The following is an 11,091-nucleotide window of genomic DNA, read 5'->3' on the forward strand; positions in this document are numbered from 1 at the left end:
AGTGACTCAGCTGCTGCTGCAGGGATTTACAGCTCCAGCCAGGCACATGGGGAGGGACAGCTGCGCTGCCAGAGCACGTGGACACACCATCAGCTGCAGCCACTGCTCATCGCCTACCATTAAAGTTTGGGACCGGTTCCCGCACTGCTGGTAACAGAAGCTGTCGCCATGCACAGAACTGTCTCTGGCCACAAGCCATCCAGGAGGTCTCACAGGGGTGGCTTTTCTCTGCCTTGGTTGGCCTGCCACTGGGATGGGCTGTGATGTTTTCCAGAGAATAGGGACAAAAATCAAATGCATGATGCTCTTGTACTGATCTCCGTAGGAAAACACTGTGCTTGTGAGCAAAAAGGTGATTCCAAACAAAAAAGTGGTCACATAACTGAAGTACGTACATGGCTGAAGGAGGGATAAGCAGCTGGTGAGAGGGAAGGTAACTCCCGTACCCTCAGAGGTAATGGGACTCCCTAATAAATAACCACCTCCTACTCTATGGGAAGTGAGGGCATCTCTGCCCCATGCCCAGCATAGCATTGTGCCTTCTGAGCCTTCTAGAAGAGACTCTGTGACCGTGTGCTTGAACAGACCCCTCTCCAGCAGCTGGTGAGGGTCTGCTGGCCACCTGGCCCCTGCTCTTCTCCCAGTTTCCACCTGCAGTGGTCCATTAAACACATTGGTTTTCTCACACTGATGATCAGTGGTTGACATTGCCACAGGGGTATTACCGTCCAGCACAGAGTATACCTGAAAACTTGTCCCTCTATGGGACAAGCATCCTTTTCAGGATTGCGAGGAGACACCTACACCCAGCTGGGATCCACCACCCAGGACCCTTTCCTGAAGGCAGGTTTAGACACAACACCTTTCACAGACCTCACCAGAGCTGCTACTTTTCTTTCCAAATGAATTCCCATTCCTCCTTTTCAGTGATTACTCAGAGGCTGAAGCGTTGGTCTAAGAAGTGGGGGAGCCAGCTTTGGTGAGTGAAGGGATTCAAATCCGTGCTTGCTAACCAGTTAGTTCACTGGGGACTGATTGGACTTCCCATCACCCTTGCTGAAAAGGGGTCTGCTGTGCAGCAAAGAACTGAGACTCTGATCAGATAGAGAGGTTACCACTGCAAATATGACTGTGACTTAGTGGTCAGGGTATGCAGGTGGCTGCCAAACCTTGTTGTGCATTTTGCATTAAATATTTAGATAAAATAAGGAAATGTTTTTCTGGAGCAGAGTGTGCCTTCTGCTAGATGAGTGGCTTGATTTTAAACCATCACAGTCATCATTTTTCCCCTGCTGCAGATGCACTGAGGTTTCTTTGCCTTCTGCAACCGGAAGGAAAAACTGAAAGCTGATAATGTCCTGTCAGAGGCAACTTGCAAAATATTTCACTGGGGAATATCAGAATAACATTATCATAACACTGCTTTTTAGAGAGGTTATGAGATTTTTGTCCTGGTTTCAGCTTGCAGGGATTTGAGTTATTTACATGCAAGACTACTCTAAGACAAATGGAGTGAAATGCTCTTTTTTCTAAGCTGCTCCAGCCCTATGGAAAATGAAGGTGATATAGTATGGCTGGTTTCCACTCTGCTTGCCTACGTGGTTTTGTTGTGAACTCTGAGCAGCCAAGGATACAAAGAGATTCCACAGCTCGATGCGAGAAACGGGTACATTCAGCTGCAGCACAGGGCTGTATTTAACAGCAGCTGTAATTATCCAAAGCGGTGGCTGAGAGAGGCTGTGGTGGCTTCTCTGCTGCTTTAAGTCCTTAAATGAAGATTGTTATCTTTAGGAAGTCTAAAGGTTGCCTAGCATTTATCACAGAGTCAGCACATGGGTGTGAAGACATGGAGACAGAGGGCATAGGGCTGGGGACAACTCAGGGAGCAAGAAGGTGGAGAAAAGGAGGGTCCGCAGGGATGAAGCCATAGTTCAAGGAGGGAAGCATACAGCCAACAGGTGGGCCCAGGGACAGGCGGCTAAGAGGGAGCACTGCATTGGAAAATAACGTAATTTGGCCTTCTTTGTTTTAAAGAAAAATACAGCGTTCTCTGTGTAAGTCCATGCTGGGACGCCCTGTCCGACCCTTCTCTGAACCTGGGTGTGTGACCAGCCATTATCTGGGGCCTCGTAGCAGTCTGTCACAGATATTGTTTGCAGCAGATATTCCTACCAGAGGAAGAAGAGTTGTGCCAGGAGCAAGGATGGGGGAAAAAGCCCCATGGATGGTGAGGCATGGCTGGGGTAAGGGCAGGACCGTGGCTGCCCAGCTCCTGCACCTCAGGGCCGCCCGTGCAGCACGAACGCACCTTCCCAGCGCGCACCCCGGCGCTGGCTGTTCCGTCTGTAATTAATTTTGCGTGGTTAACTTGACATGATGTAACCCCTGTCCTTATAACTCAGCACGCCAAATATAAGCATCAAATGACTACAGAGTCATCTGATTTACAGGAGTCTCACTTGTAACAGCTCATTACCGAGCCAGCAAAGTATCCATGAGCCAGACAGTGGGGGGCAGATGGGAGAGCTTATGAAAGCAGATTTTGGGTAGACTTTCCTAGTCAGGTCTGTGAAATGATCCATTTGCAGCTGATAAGCAAAACAGTCCTACCTTACTTTTTGCTTTTCCCATCTCACTTCTGTTTCTATCTCTGAGCCAGGTGGCTCAGGAAGCCAAGTTGCACCAACCAAAGCCACCTGAGGAATGGTCTAGTGAGGCTGTTTAAAACCAAGTTGAAAAGAAACTTGGCTGAGAGCTAGGCACTGGAAATAAGATTTTTCCACCAACACAGCATGAGAGCAAAGCAAGCTCCCAGGGTTGATAGCAGAATTTGTATGCAGTGTCTGCATCTCTGCTAGCATGTCCTTTTGTGAGTCAATCGGTGGTCAGAAGCTCCTATTGAGTGTGAAGTATATTGTTCACACACAGGCTCTCTATATTTATTTTATTACATGAGGAGAGCCAGACCCCCTAAGTTTTTCTTAAAACACCCTACTGTGCTTTACAGCTCACCCTTAAAAATGCTAGATATCATCAGTGTCTTGGGTGGGTAGTTCAGGCTAAGATGTTTTCTGAATTACTCCAGCTAAAACTACTACCATGAGAATATCCAGGGCACTAAGCTTGTGTTATTTGACTGCAAAACACCTGTTTGACATCACCTGTCTTTAAGCTAGGTTAATAAAGGAAATAGAGACTCTTACGTTCAAGAAGGTAATGCCACTGACATTCAGCTCTCGCCTAATCTGATCCCTGCTGTCACATATATTTCTCTTTCTGGGTTTGTGCAGGTCTGCCTGTGCCCTGAAAATGAGAAGTTAGGGGGATAGGGCTCCAGCTGCTCTCAGAGAGCACGTATTTATAGATGCAGAAGACACATACCTAAAGCCCTTCTCCACACGGTACAAGGCAAGCATCTCTCTAGCCGGGTAGCTCCCTAACCTCCAGGCTATACGATACGTGGGATAAGGGTTTTCCAGGAGCAGAGATGGGCACCCAGGTCTCCCTACAGCTAGATGAGTGTAACACCAGTCCATCACAGCCACAGAGGATATGAAATGGTTTTATTCCAGACCTCTGGGCTATGCCCAGCCCCACTGACTCCGCTTGAATCACAGCTGCACCCATGTAATGACCATGCTCCCTACCTGCACATCTCTTGCTAGTCAACAGCAGACTGCCATGATTTAAGAAATGCAAGTAGAGGACTCAGTTCTTAAGGAAAACCCAGAATGTTGGGTGCATGGTAATCCATGGGTAATCCATGGGTACTTTTCATACTGTCTGACCCTTTTTATGCCAAGCTCTCATGGGAGATGTATGACAGTCAGAACATGTCGGGCTTTGTCCATGTATGACCATTGTTTGTATTTAAAAAAATAATCCTGGAAATGCTGGGCCCAGTTCACATGATTTATTGTTTCAGGACAAGATTTTCTGGAGCTCTGTGGGATCCTCCAGGATCAAAGCAGCCTAGTGAAGGTAAGGTGCTGTTATTATTACACCTTCAGTTGCCTTATTTTCCCCATCAAGGGAGTAATTGTGAATGCAGTTTGTGTCTGGAGGCAGTATATTCCACAGAAATGCCGCTTATTACTGTGTTGCTTTACATCTGCAGAGGGGAAAAGCAATGTGAAAATGCCTGGAGGAGCAGAAATGTGGTAATATGAATCTCATTTTACTGTGCCTAGAAGAACCTCATGCAGACAAGGACTTGATAAAAGAGAGTAAACGCTGAATAAAACTTCCCAATTAAAGCCCTATCAAAAGCTGCACTTACACCGCTTTTACAGAAGCTTGTGCTAGTGCGTGCTTGCTTGGCTTTTTTATAATCCATCTGTACATCTCCTGTCTTGAAGTCGTTGATGACTTTCCAGCTACCTTCATACCACTTTGAACAGATGGATGGCCAAAAGTGCTGGGTAACTGGTCAGAGGCATTGCAAAGTCAATGCTCCAAGACAGGGCACTAGAAAGTCCCAATCCCAAGATAAAGAGATTTTACCCGTGACCAGTGGGTTACCATCACTTTGAATGGAAACATCCAGTTAGCCCTGAACCTGATAGAAACCGACAGTGCTTAGCAACTCAGACCCGGCTTGTGTCAATCTGGGGACAGAAGGATAATTTTCAGCACTGGGTTTGGAAAGGGAGGGCATGTGGCTGCTGTCCTGGGGCCCAAAGTTTTTTCTGGGGAGCTGGAAGACCCCAGTTTGTGAGGGTTGCCTGCACCTCATAGGTTGGGGCACAGCCCTGGTTTGCACCAACCAACACAAGCCTTGCAGGGGGGCAGGTTTTTGAAGACCATCCCCAGCTGCGCAAGGGGCTCACCTTAGGGACGCTCGACCTGAGATCCGGCAGCACTCCATTTGTACCAGCCATTGCTGTTGCTGTGCATCAGCTGCTTTCCTCACTCCTTGCACCACGTAAGACTGTGGGGCATTTCCTCAGGTGGGGACGTGATGTTGCAGGCTTGTTTTCACCCTTTCTGCCCTGGAGCTTGTGCCTGCAGCGCTCTGTGGTGGGCTTCCAGTTTATTTGCTTTGCTTTTTCCATCCCATTAAGTTTTGAGGGGGTTAAGCACAAACACCTTTTGCAAAGCCATGCTCTGTGCATGTATCCCCTCGGATCATGTAAATCTTCCCCCGCCACCTCCTTGCGACTGCCACATGCTGGGCTGCACCTTGCTCTTGCACCTCCTGTGTGTTGCGAGCTCTCGGGGGAGCAGATACACCCGCGGTACTCCTTGCAGGGATGGCCATCTGTGCAGCAGGTCCCTATTCACTCCCTGCTTGCTGTAATCACTTTTCTGTGTCAGTGGCACCAACTCTGCAAAACCTCGGTGCAGGAAAGTCCTCCTGCAGCGCTCCACTGGCTGGAGGGATGCTGCTGAGCACCACCAGCACTCTCTCCCTGCTCTGAGCACCGAGCTTTATCAGTGGTGAGGCTAACTGATAAATCAAGGCAACGCCATCAGAGGCTGGATTACGTGCATTTTGGCCACAAGCACAGGAACACACATGCATGCACACACACATTCCTGCCAAGCAGGAGGCAGCAGTGAAGCTGCCAGCAAACTGTGAGGGACCTGGAGGGCTCTCAGGGAAGAACTGGGCTCTTAGCAACCCCTTTGCATTCAGCCTCTTCCTCCAGATAGTAGCACGTTTCAAGCATCTGATTTTCCCCTCAGCAAAGCCATGTCACCTGCTCTCACTGAATTATTTCTGATTTCACCCAGCGTAGAACAGATTCTTCTGCTGGGCCATTTATGACTGACCAGTCACAGGGTGCCATATATCCTGGTGTCAGAGTGAGCATTGATGATTTGTCAGGTATGCCTCCGTTAAGAAATTACTCATTTTCATCCAGAGGAAAAAAAGTTACACTTTTTCTTCCTTTTCTCAAATTTTATCACAGTATCATCGAAAACAGGGGCTGAAAGGAACTTCTGAAAGTCATCCAGCCCTGGGCCAGAGCCAGGACAGACTGAGCATCTAAATCCCTTTGGACTGTACTTGGCCCCGGTGTAAGGGCACAGCCACAACATTGCAGTGTAACGATTGCTCTGTAGCAGGCAATTTGCAGGATTCATCTCACCTAGTATTTCAGGAGCTCCAGGGCAGACCTCTATCCCTTTGTACCAGCAAAAGTTTTATTTTACTGTGGAGCTGCATCTGAGAGCAAACACATCTCCCTCAAATATACTCCTGATAGGCAGGTTTTCCCTGGAAATGAGTGCGTTGGCATGAGACAACACAGAAGAAACATCCACTGAAAACACATGTTGAGTCCTGGAGGTCACAGAGATGCAGGCGCAGCTGGTGTTTGGCCAACGGAGGTTACTGGGTTAGCGGACATGGCATGGGGGAGGTCTCACTGGAGGGAAGGATGCTCCCATCCCTTCATCTCAATCAGCCCAGTGGGACCACTCTCTTTTCAGTAATCAGCACACTACATGGTTATACCACCAGCAAGACGTACTGAGCAAATGTCTTCATTTAGCCTGCACCCAGGGCTAAACAATAGCAGTTTTTCTCTCACCCAATGTCCCTTCCCCAAATGAGAAAGGGAATTAGGAAAAGGAGAGGGAGACTTGTAGAATGAAGTTAACCAGATTTAATGAAAGAAATAAATCAATATAAATGACAACATAAAACAGACAAAAGTATACTTATCCACAGATCACTAGCCAGCTGCTCTAGCAATCACAAAGAGGAAGAACAGACTGGAGTCAAGAAGAGCAGGAAAAAAAACCCACCTCTTCCCAGCAAATCCTCTTTTATAGTGAGCTTGATGTCAATGATATAGAACACACCTGTGGGCCAGCCTGGGTCAGCTGCCCTGGATTTAACTGCTGAGGGCCTTGATCCCCATGGCTGGCCACAAACTGAAACCAAATCCCAATGAAACCAGGACAGCAAGTCTGTCGGGCATCCAGTAAACCTGCCGTGAGCAGCCAGGTGGTGGTTTCCTCCACAGGGGCCTGTGTGGAGAGTTTGGTGCCCATGGTACCACTGCCTTCCATACCAAAGCATAAATCTGCTTCTTCCCACAGTAAGATGAAAGAGTTGAAAGCAGGCCACTGTGCTCCTGATCAGGTGTGTATCTTCCTTACAGCCACCAAGTTTCCAAACAGATGTGTTTTGTAGATTCTGAAACAGCTGGGTGGGAAGCTGTGTGTTGCCAGCATTGCTGCTGTGTGAATTCCTTTTTCAGATGTTTATTTGTTTTGCCAGTGTCCTTAATGTGTCCTTGCTATGGGTGTAGCGTTGTGCCAACAAAAACCTCCAGAAATTTCAGTGAGGGCATCTGATCCTATATTAGTTTGCAAGAACAATGAACGTTTTTCAGATGGTACTTGAACTTAAAACCTTATCATGATTTACAGCCCCACAGACCTCCTTTGCTAGCCCTGTGTCTTTCCTCCTTCCCTGGGAGGACCTGGGCTCTGACTCAGGAAGCACTGTGCATTGGGAGTGGTGGCACAGCTCTGCTGTGGCAGTGCGTGCCCCCGGCTGCAGCTGGCAGCTCGGGGGACATTAGGGGAGCACGTCAAGATGACGCATGTGTTGGTGATCCCAGGAATCTTTCCCTGGAGTTTGTCCAGGGACAAGTCCTTTCTGAGCAAGGATTCACTCTTTTCCGAAGTGATGTCTTACAAAAAGTGGCATCATGGGGAAGGTTATGACATGTGGACATGGGGCAACGTTAAGGAGGGGGACAGTTGTTTGAGTCTGTATGCTCTTCATTTAATCCATGGAAACAAACAGTTCAGCCTCAAGCCAAAGGCGTTGCTGCTTTCCCTCACTCCTGCAGTTTCAGGATCGAGAACATTTGTTTATGCGCAATTTAATATCTACACAGAGCGCTCAGGTCCCACCAGTCGTTGTATATAGTGCTAGAAATGTGCTGCTGAGAGGGGAGGCTTTGCAGTCTGAAGCACATTTAGCAAAGTATATAAATGTGAGGGGGGGGGGGAAATCCCTGAAGACATCATTTGTGTAACTATATACATAAAAATTTAAGCCACTTCAATAAAGTACACACAAATAGTTTGTAGTCTGTCTTGAACACTAGCTGTTCTACCGTGATTTCTAAATAGAATATGATTAATGTTAAAAATAATCCAATAGATGAATTCTGTCTTTTGGATTGTTTTTACCAGGTCAAAGGCCATTATTGCAGTAATTGAATAATCCCACAGACCTTTGCTCCAGACATTCACTATGGAAACTAAGCAATGAGGACAGGCTATTCTATTTTCCAATCATCCAGGCAGCATTTTAATGGGAAAGAAAAGTCTGATGCAGTTAAAAGCCCCTCTAAAAGCAGATTATGGGGAAAAAATAGATGCTCAGATGAGATGTAGGCTGGTGATTCACTTCAAAATGCTGTAAATGTTAGAGACACTGATAATCACTTTGGCAGGAATGCAGAGACATATAAATGCTTTTTTTTCCCCTTCGTTCTCTAGACTGAGAGACAAGGAGGAGGGCTGTTTTCTTTCCACGAGATCAGTGAAAAGCACAGATTTTTAAAGTAGAAATCAGAGTATTGTTCTGAGATTGTTTTGAGATTATTAAATCAAAAATACTCTGCTGTTAAAAGTTTTGCATGTCGTATTTAGACAACAGTGAATGCGGCGATGTGTATTAATTATAGGATAAGATCATCTAATGACTCCAGCTGAGATCATGACATATTGTGCCAAGTATTATATACACATCGTGCAGTGAGGTGTAAACACAGCCAAGGATACCTTAACTCTAAGTAGACTTGTAACTGATCACTATTTATTTCACCTGTTTTTACATCCTTGCAAATCCATTGACTCTCGTTGAGATGACCTTGACTTACTTCAGCTTTGGATGGAGACAAATCATAGCCAAATTTTGTTATTCTTATTTAATATGAGAATGGGGCAAGGAAAAGATAAGTTACTTGTCTAAGGTCACAGGAGTAATCTATGGAAAAGGTGGCATCAACTCCAGATATGGTGTCTTAGATACATAAGCCTTTTTTCCTCCTGTAAGAAAACATCTAAGTTCATTTCACGATGAGTGAGAGTGTCCCGGAAACACTCAGATATTGTTTGGTGGTGGGTCTCCAACACTTTTCCTCCACCCCCTTGGAGTTTTTGCTAGTGTCCTGGTGGGTTTGCATCCCCTGTGGTCCTTTCACAACCACCAAGAAAGATTCTGTAGATCTTGGGAGATCCAGGGAAAGCAATTGCAAACTGAAATGCAGATGTGAGGCATGATCCAAACCTTTGACCATGCAGGGCTGTCAATGCAGCACTCGTCAGGCCAGTAACTGAGCCAGCCAGACGCGGATGATGTTGCTAAAAACATAATGGAATTTGGCTGCAGAATTTAACCTTTAGAAGTCCAGCAGCTGCTCCACAGGTCCTCTGAGAGGCTAAGCAGTCAGCATTTAAGATCACAGATTTGAAGCATTGCAGATTCATTTTTTTATGCGTCTTCAATAACCTAAAATAGCTAAGTCTGCTGAATAGGTACAGCTGCATTACCGGGAGAGAACCATTTAAGATCTGGCTCAGCAAAGAGCAAATGTTTAAAAGACAAGTCTATCAGTCTTTAATGAGGTTATGTGGGGACTAAGTGGTCATCTCATTATTGAGTAATCCTTAATGCAATGTGCACTGAATCTATAATTAAAGCAGCTTCCACCTTTATCTCACATGCTAAATCCTGATTTCTCCTAGTTCTCACAAAACCTCTCTCCATTTTAAAGGTGCACCTGATGTATCTATGAGCTTTGAAAGTACTCATCTTGACTAACCTAGTGGCACCATGAAGGGCTCACTTGGAGTGGTACAGAGCAAGAAACTCAGACCCAAAATGATGTTTCATAGTGAATGGGTTTCAGCAAAATAAAACAGGTTTCAACGGAATGAAGCACTTTTACCAGCTGTCGTTACCCATAGACTCTTGCTGCAGTATGACTCCTGCCTGCTTACCCTCTTTCCCTATGGAGAAAGTGTTCTCTGCTCCTTCTTCAAAAACTCCCCTTTCAACCCAGAGGCCCTTCAGATCTGCCAGGAGTCTCCTTGCCTCCTCTCCTGTTGAAACCTCTCCCACCTGAGCCATTGTAAAACTCTCCAACAGCACCTGTTGCTGACAAAAGCAACTCAAGGAAAAAATAATTACCTATATTTCTAGAAATGGCAGCTCAGAAGCACTTACTCAGGCTTAATAGCTGCCAAGACACCCAGAGACATAAGAGCAAGAAGGAAGCCTATAGGTCCTAAAGGGCAAATTCTCACAGAGCAAATCTGGCAGGAGTTGAGTTATACCAGACCGAGCCCTCTGCCTGTCTTTCTTGGGCAACAGTGCAATTGTTCTAAAAGCACAATAAAGAACATTATTAGATGATTTCCTTGTGGTCCAGTCACTGACCAACAATTTGGGATTTTCTTTTAGTTCCTAACTGTATCCCAGGTTCCCTGTGTGACCTTCAGCAAGTCCCTTAGACTAAACTTCCTCTCAGATACCCAGGTTCCTAATTCCCACTGAGTTAGGTCAGTATGCATTAGGGACCTCTGCAGTAGTCAAGCTCTGCCTCAGGGCTCAGCTTGTACAGTCCTCCCTTTCTCCTGATTACTGTCTTGCTTATTTAGATATGTTGAGACCAGGTGGCAGAGCCTCTCTCCTCTGCAGCATCCACCACAGGAGAGTTCCAGTTTCAATTTGGGGCTCTAACACATCTTCAACCACAACACAGCAGTCATAAACTACAGACAGTGGCAAAGCTTTCATGTCTAAGCAAGAAGCGCATGGAGCACTTTTATCTCCTCACAGCAGATAACCTAAATAAAGCCTTAGTTTTCCTCCAGATATTGAGCTAGAAGTGTGAGCCAGGCGTAGTTTCCACAAAACAGTAATTTATCTAATCATGTAGCTGTAGAGCAGAGCCATGTTGATAGCTGTCTCAGCACAGAGATAAACATGTCAAGAGTTTCTCCTGAAGTAGGAGCAATACTTGGGCTGCGACTGTGGGAACCATGTTGCCATCATCGAGAATTCTGAACTGGTGTGATTTCACAGCACCACTTGTTTACAAAATGAGAGGT

This window comes from Nyctibius grandis, chromosome 4 (genome assembly GCF_013368605.1).
Source record: "Nyctibius grandis isolate bNycGra1 chromosome 4, bNycGra1.pri, whole genome shotgun sequence".
In the NCBI taxonomy this organism is placed as follows: Eukaryota; Metazoa; Chordata; class Aves; order Nyctibiiformes; family Nyctibiidae; genus Nyctibius; species Nyctibius grandis.